The sequence below is a fragment of the Carcharhinus amblyrhynchos genome, unplaced genomic scaffold, assembly GCF_965287045.1.
Source record: "Carcharhinus amblyrhynchos unplaced genomic scaffold, sCarAmb.v2.hapA chromosome_155, whole genome shotgun sequence".
NCBI lineage: Eukaryota > Metazoa > Chordata > Chondrichthyes > Carcharhiniformes > Carcharhinidae > Carcharhinus > Carcharhinus amblyrhynchos.
Genome location: NW_027649895.1, coordinates 373,963 through 382,500, shown reverse-complemented (window position 1 = coordinate 382,500; position 8,538 = coordinate 373,963).

Genomic DNA, 8,538 nt, shown 5'->3' with positions numbered 1-8,538 from the left:
CAGAGAGACTGAGTGAAAGAGAGAGAGAGAATGAGAGAGAGACAGAGAGGGAGAGAGAGAGAGACAGAGGGAGAGAGAGAGAGAGACACACAGAGACAGCCACAGAGAGAGAGACAGAGAGAGAGAGAGAGAGACAGAGTGAGAGAGATACAGAGTGAGAGGCAGAGAGATAGAGACAGAGTGTGAGAGAGAAAGAGACAGACCGAGCGAGAAAGAGAGACAGAGAGAGAGAAACAGAGTGAGAGTGACAGAGTGAGAGAGAGAGAGACAGACAGAGAGAGAGAGACAGAGTGAAAGAGACAGACAGAGACTGAGACAGAGACAGAGAGATAGAGAGATTAACAGAGGGAGAGACAGAGTGAGAGAGAAAGACAGTGGGAGAGAGAGGGACACAGAGTGACAGATAGAGAGATAACAAGAGAAAGACGGGCTGAGAGAGAGGGACAGAGACAGAGACAGAGAGACAGAGACAGATTGACAGAGAGACAGAGCCAGACAGAGCGAGAGAGACACAGAGAGATGGGGGGGAGAGAGAGAGAGAGAGAGCAAGAGAGAGAGAGGGAGATAGGAGAGAGAGAGAGAGACAGAGAGAGAGAGAAAGGGAGACAGAGTGATAGATAAACAGAGAGTGAGAGCAAGAGAGGGACAGAGTCAGAGAGACAGAGAGAGTGAGGGAGAGATACAGACAGAGAGAGATAGAGAGACAGAGAGAGTGAGGGAGAGATACAGACAGAGAGAGATAGAGAGAGTGATAGAGAGAGAGTGACAGTGAGAGTGAGTGAAAGAGACAGAGGGAGACAGAGAGAGTGAGAGAGAGGGAGACAGAGAGTGAGAGAGACAGGCAGAGAGAGGGGCAGAGATAGAGACAGAGAGAGAGAGACAGAGACAAGGAGTGAGAGAGAGTGACAGAGAGACAGAGTCAGACAGAGCGAGAGACACAGAGAGTGTGAGAGAGAGAGAGAGAGAAAGAGAGAGAGAGAGACAGAGACAGAGAGACAGAGTGAGAGAGAGAGAGAGAGACAGACAGAGAGAGAGACAGAGACAAGGAGTGAGAGAGAGTGACAGAGAGACAGAGTCAGACAGAGCGAGAGACACAGAGAGTGTGAGAGCGAGAGAGACAGAGAGAGACTGAGAGAAACAGAGAGAGACTGAGAGACAGAGGGAGAGAGAGACAGAGACAAGGAGTGAGAGAGAGTGACAGAGAGATAGAGACACAGAGCGAGAGACACAGAGAGTGAGAGAGAGAGATAGAAAGAGAGAGAGCGAGAGAGAGAAAGAGAGACTGAGAGAGACACAGAGGGAGAGAGAGAGACAGAGGCAAGGAGAGAGAGAGTGACAGAGAGACAGACAGAGAGAGGGAGAGACAGAGTGAGAGAGAGAGAGAGAGTGAGACAGAGTGAGAGAGAGAGAGAGGGACAGAGAGAGAGACAGACAGAGAGAGAGACAGAGAGAGACAGAGACAGATACAAGGAGTGAGAGAGAGTGACAGAGAGACAGAGTTAGACAGAGCGAGAGACACAGAGAGTGTGAGAGAGAGAGAGAAAGAGAGAGAGAGACAGAGGGACAGAGAAAGAGGGACAGAGACAGAGAGACAGAGTGAGAGAGAGAGACAGAGAGAGAGAGAGACAGAGACACAGAGAGAGAGGCAGAGAGAGAGACAGAGACAAGGAGTGAGAGAGAGTGACAGAGAGAGAGTCAGACAGAGCGAGAGACACAGAGAGTGTGTGAGAGAGAGAGAGAAAGAGAGAGAGAGACAGAGAGACAGAGGGAGAGAGAGACAGAGACAAGGAGTGAGAGAGAGTGACAGAGAGATAGAGACACAGAGCGAGAGACACAGAGAGTGTGAGAGAGAGATAGAAAGAGAGAGAGAGAGACAGGGAGAGAGACAGAGATAGAGTGAGAGAGGGAGAGAGCAAGAGAGAGAAAGTGAGACTGAGAGAGACACAGAGGGAGAGAGAGAGACAGAGGCAAGGAGAGAGAGAGAGTGACAGAGAGACAGGCAGAGAGAGGGAGAGACAGAGTGAGAGAGAGAGAGAGAGGGGGAGAGAGAGAAAGAGACAGTGAGAGAGAGACAGAGTGAGAGAGAGAGAGAGTGAGGCAGAGTGAGAGAGAGAGGGGGACAGAGAGAGAGACAGAGAGAGAGAGAGAGAGAGAGATAGAAAGAGAGACAGAGAGAGACAGAGAGACTGAGAGAGAGAGACAGGGACAGAGAGAGACAGAGAGTGAAGGAGAGAAACACCGAGGGAGAGAGAGAGAGACAGAGACAAGGAGTGAGAGAGACTGACAGAAAGGCAGAGACAGACAGAGAGTGAGACACAGAGATTGAGACAGAGAGAGCCAGAGGGAGAGAGAGACAGATACAAGGAGAGAGAGAGTGACAGTGAGACAGAGAGAGAGAGTGAGAGAGAGAGTGAGCGAGAGAGACAGAGAGAGTGAGAGAGATGGAGACAGAGAGCGAGAGAGACAGAGAGTGAGACAGAGTCGGCGAGAGAGAGAGAGGGACAGAGAGAGAGAGACAGTGTGTGTGTGAGAGAGGGAGAGAGACAGAGAGAGAGAGACAGAGAGACAGAGAGAGAGAGACAGAGTGAGAGAGACAGAGAGAGAGGGAGAGAGACAGAGGGAGAGAGAGAGAGAAAGTGAGTGAGAGACAGAGAGAGACAGGGAGAGAGACAGAGAGAGAGAGACAGAGAGACAGAGTGAGACAGAGAGAGACAGGGAGAGAGACAGAAAGAGACAGAGACTGAAAGAGTGAGGGAGACAGAGAGAGAGAGACAGGGACAAGGGTGAGAGAGAGTGACTGAGAGACAGAGTCAGACAGAGCAAGAGACACAGAGAGTGAGAGAGAAAGAGACAGAGACAGAGAGAGACAGGGAGAGACACAGAGCGAGACAGAGTCAGAGAGAGACAGAGAGAGAGAGAGACAGAGACAAGGAGAGAGATAGAGTGACAGAGAGAGAGAGAGACAGAGAGAGAGACAGAGTGAACAATTGTGAGACAAGGAGAGAGAGTGAGACAGAGAGAGAGGCAGAGAGAGAGAGAGAGACAGAGAGAGAGAGAGTGCAGCAGGCGACGGTGCAGAGGGACCTCGGGGTCCTTGTGCATGAGTCTCAAAAACCCAGCCTGCAGGTGCAGCAGGTGGTCAGGAAGGCGAATGGGATGCTGACCTTCATAGCGAGGGGGATTGAATATAAAAGTAGGGAGGTCTTGCTGCAGCTGTATAGGGCATTGGTGAGGCCGCAGCTGGAGTACTGTGTGCAGTTTTGGTCACCGCACTTACGCAAGGATATTTTGGCCTTGGAGGGAGTGCAGAGGAGGTTTACTAGGCTGATACCGGAGTTGAGGGGGTTGAGCTATGAGGAGAGGCTGAATAAACTAGGCTTGTACTCGTTAGAGTTTAGAAGAATGAGGGGAGATCTCATTGAGACGTATAAGATGATGAATGGGATGGATAGGATAGAGGTGGAGAAGCTCTTCCCGCTCAGAAAGGACAGTAGGACTAGGGGGCACAGCCTCAAGATAAAGGGGGGGGGGTGCGGTTTAGAACGCAGTTGAGGAGGAACTTCTTCACTCAAAGGGTGGTGAATCTCTGGAATTCTCTGCCCGTTGAAGTGGCGGAGGCTGCCTCGCTGAGTATGTTTAAGTCACGGGTAGATAGGTTTCTGATCGATAAGGGAATTAAGGGTTATGGGGAGAAAGCCGGGAAGTGGAACTGATCCACGACAGATCAGCCATGATCTTATTGAATGGCGGGGCAGGCTCGAAGGGCTAGATGGCCTACTCCTGCTCCTATTTCTATGTTCTTATGTTTTTATGTTCTCTGTGTCTCTGAATCTCTGTGTCTCTGTGCCTGTTTCTGTGTCTCTGAGTCTGTGTCTCTGAGTGTCTGAGTCTCGATGTCTCTGAGTCTCGGTGTCTCGTGTCTCAGTGTGCCTGAGTCTGTGCGTCTGTGAGTCTCAGTGTCTCTGTGTCTCTGTTTCTCTCGGCCTATGAGGCTCTGTGTCCCTGTGTCCAGGTGTCTCTTCGCCTCTTCGTCTCTGAGCCTCTGTGTCTCTGTGTCTCTGAGTCTCGGTGTCCCGGTGTCTCTGAGACTCTGTGTCTCTGAGTCTCTGACTCTCTGAGTCTCTGACTCCCTGTGTCTCTGAGTCTTGGTGCCTCTGTGTCTCTGAGTCTCTGAGACTCTGTGTCTCTGACTCTCTGTGTCTCTGACTCTCTGCGTCTCTGTGTCTCTGAGTCTCATTGTCTCCGAGTCTCTGTGTCTCTGTGTCTCTGAGACTCTGAACCTCGTTGTATCTGAGTCTCTGTGTCTCTGAGTCTTTGTGCCTCTGTGTCTCTGAGTCTCTGTGTCTCTGTGTCTCTGAGTCTCTGAGACTCTGTGTCTCTGACTCTCTGTGTCTCTGAGTCTCTGTGTCTCTGTGTCTCGGTGTCTCTGTGTCTCTGAGTCTCTGAGTCTCGGTGTCTCTGAGTCTCGGTGTCTCGGAGTCTCTGTGTCTCGGAGTCTCGGTGTCTCTGAGTCTCTGTGTCTCTGTGTCCCGCAGTCTCTGTGCTCCTGCACCTCCTTGTCTCTGAAACTTTGTGTCTCTGAGTCTCGGTGTCTCTGTGTCCCTGTGTCTCTGAGTCTTTGAATCTCTGAGTCTCTGAGTCTTTGAATCTCTGCATCACTGTGTCTCAGAGTCTCTGTGCCATTGGGTCTCAGAGTCTCTGTGTCTCTGAGTCTCTGAGTCTTTGAATCTCTGCGTCACTGTGTCTCAGAGTCTCTGTGTCATTGGGTCTCAGAGTCTCTGTGTCTCTGAGTCTCGGTGTCTCGGTGTCTCGGGTCTCGGTGTCTCGGTGTCTCTGAGTCTCAGGTCTCGGTGTCTCGGTTACCCTCGGAGTCTCTGTGTCTCTGATTCCTGCAGTCTCTGTGCTCCTGTGCATCCTTGTCTCAGAAACTTTGTGTCTCCTATTCCCTGTGTCCCTGATTCTTTAAGTCTCTGTGTCCCTGTGTCTCTGAGTTACTGCGTCGCTGCGTCTCTTTGTTTCTGAGTCTCTGAGTCTCTGTGTCTCTGAGTCTCGGTGTCTCAGTGTCTCTGTGTCTCTGAGTGTCTGGGTCTCTGGGTCCCTGTGTCTGGGTCTTGTTGGTGTTTTTCAATTTTGAGGTTGTTGTTGAAGTTGTTGGAATTTTTCAATTTTGAGGTTGTTGTTAGATTGTTGTGTTTTTTTGCAGTTGTGGTTGTTGTTGAAATTGTTGATGGTTTTCAAATCTGAAATTGTTGTTCAACTTGTTTTGTATTTAATTTTTTGGTTGGTGGAAATATTGGTGTTTATTTCTTTCACAGTTTGTTGTTGGATTTGTTGATGTTTTTCAATGTTGAGGTTGTTGTTGGAGTGTTGCTGTACTTTGCGGTTGAGGCTGTTGTTGCATTTGTGGTGTTTTTCAATGTTGAAGTTGTTGTTGGATTGTTGCTGTTCTTTGCTGTTGAGGTTCTTGTTGATTTTTTTTCAATTTTTAGGTAGTTGTTAGAATTTTTTTTCATTCTCAGGTTGTTGTTGGATTTGTTGGTGTTTTTAATTTTGAGGTTGTTGTTTTCAATATTGAGGTTGGTGTTGGATTTTTTGGGTTTTTTTCCAATACTGAGGTTGTTTTTGGATTTGTTGGTGTTGTTTGCAGTTGTGGTTGTTGTTGAAATTGTTGGAGTTTTTCAATTTTGAGGTTGTTGTTGAACTTGCTTTTTTAAATTTTTTTGGTTGTTGGAAATATTGGTGTTTATTTCTTTCTCAGGTTGTTGTTGGATTTGTTGGTGGTTCAGTTTGGGTTGTTGTTGGATTTGTTGGTGTTTGTCAATGTTGAGATTGTTGTTGCATTTGTTGGAGTTTTTCAATGTTGAGGTTGTTGTTGGAATTGTTGGTGTTTTCCAATGTTGAGATTGTTGTTGCATTTGTTGGAGTTTTTCAATGTTGAGGTTGTTGTTGGATTTGTTGGTGCTTTTCAATGTTGAGGTTGTTGTTGGATTTGTTGGTGCTTTTCAATGTTGAGGTTGTTGTTGGATTTGTTGGTGCTTTTCAATGTTGAGGTTGTTGTTGGATTTGTTGGTGCTTTTCAGTGTTGAGGTTATAAAGAACAAAGAACAACACAGCCCAGGAAACAGGCCTTTCGGCCCAACGAGCCCCTGCCGCCATTTTAACATTATGACTGCCCTCCTCTACCCATGACTCCAGGTTCGTCTCCTGGTTGGCTCAGTACAAACCTTTAAAAGGTGTTCATAAATTCCTTGGAGGTCCTATGAGGAGAGGCTGAGGGATTTGGGGTTGTTTTCGCTGGAAAGAAGGCGGCTAAGAGGGGATCTTATTGAAACATATAAGATGATTAGAGGTTTAGATGGGGTGGACAGTGATAGCCTTTTTCCTCTGATGGAGAAATCTAGCATGAGGGGGCATGGCTTTAAATTAAGGGGTGGTGATTATAGGACGGATGTCAGGGGTAGGTTCTTTACCCAGAGGGTGGTGAGGGATTGGAATGCCCTGCCTGCTGCAGTTGTAAATGCGCCCAGTTTGGGGGCCTTTAAGAGATCCGTGGATAGGTTTATGGACGAAAAGGGATTGGTTTAGGTTAGTGGGTCATTGTTTTGTAACTGGTCGGTGCAACATCGTGGGCCGAAGGGCCTGTTCTGCGCTGTAATATTCTACGTTCTATGTTCTATGTTCTATGACCTTTGTCTACACCTACTGGGGAAGATTGAGGGAAGACTAATTTAGGGACAATTTATTGCACCAATCAGCCTAAGTGCATATTTTTGGGGGATGGGAGAAAACTGGAGCACCCAGACAAAACCCACACAACCTCAACATTGAAAAACACCAACAAATCCAACAACAACCTCAACATTCAAAACACCAACAAATCCAACAACAACATCAACATTGAAAAACACCAACAAATCCAACAACAACCTCAACATTAACAAAAACACCAACAAATCCAACAACAACATCAACATGAACAAAAACACCAACAAATCCAAAAACAACCTCAACATTAACAAAAACACCAACAAATCCAACAACAACTACAACAGTGAAAAACACCAACAAATCCAACAAGAACCACAACATTGAAAAACACAAACAAATTCAACAACAACCATAACAGTGAAAAACATTAACAATTCCAACAATAACTTCTACATTGAAAACAAAGCAACAAATCCAACAACATCAACATTGAAAAACACCAACAAATCCAACAACAACCTCAACATTGAAAAACATCAACACATTCAACAACCTAGAATCAAAAAAGAAAAACAAATTCAACAACTTCAACAGTTAAAAACACCAACAAATTCAACAACAACCTCAACATTGAAAAACACCAACAAGTCCAAAAACAACCTCAACATTGAAATACACCAACAAATCCAACAACAACCTCAACATTGAAAACACCAACAAATTCAACAACAACCATAACAGTGAAAAACACTAACAATTCCAACATCAACCTCTACACTGAAAAAAAACACCAACAACATCAACATTGAAAAACACAAAAAAATTCAACAACAACCACAATGGTGAAAGACACCAAGAAATTCAACAACAACCTCAACATTGAAACACACCAACAAATCCAACAACAACCTCAACATTGAAAAACATCAACACATTCAACAACCTGGAATCAAAACACAAAACAAATTCAACAACCTCAACAGTTAAAAACACCAACAAATTCAACAACAACCTCGACATTGAAAAAAACACATCCAACAACAACCACAACACTGAAAAACAACAACAAATCCAACAACAACCTCAACATTGAAAAACACCAACAAATCCAACAAAAATCTCAACATTGAAAACACCAACATATTCAACAGCAACCATGACAGTGAAAAACACTAACAATTCCAAGAACAACCACTACATTGAAAACAAACAAACAAACCCAACAACATCAATATTGAAAAACACAATTTCAACAACAACCACAACGGTGAAAAACACCTACAAATTTAACAACAACCTTAACATTGAAAAACACCAACAAATCCAACAAGAACTACACCAGTGAAGAGCACAAACAAATGCAACATCAACCTCAAGGTTGAAAAATATCATCAAATTCAACTACAACCTGAAAATTGAAAAAACATCAACAAATCCAACAACAACTTCAACAGTTAAAAACAACAACAAATCCAACAACAACCTCAACATTGAAAAACACCAACAAATCCAACAACAGCCACAACAGTGGAAAACACCAACCAATCCAACAAAACGTCAACATTGAAAAAACACCAACAAATCCAACAACAACCTCAGCATTGAAAAATGCCAACAAATTCAACAACCAACACAATGGTGAAAAACACATTACAGGAAGGATGTGGAGGCTTTGGAGAGGGTGCAGAGGAGGTTTACCAGGATGTTGCCTGGTATGCAGGGGAGGTCCTATGAGGAGAGACTGAGGGATTTGGGGTTGTTTTCACTGGAAAGAAGGCGGCTAAGAGGGGATCTTATAGAAACATATAAGATGATTAGAGGTTTAGATAG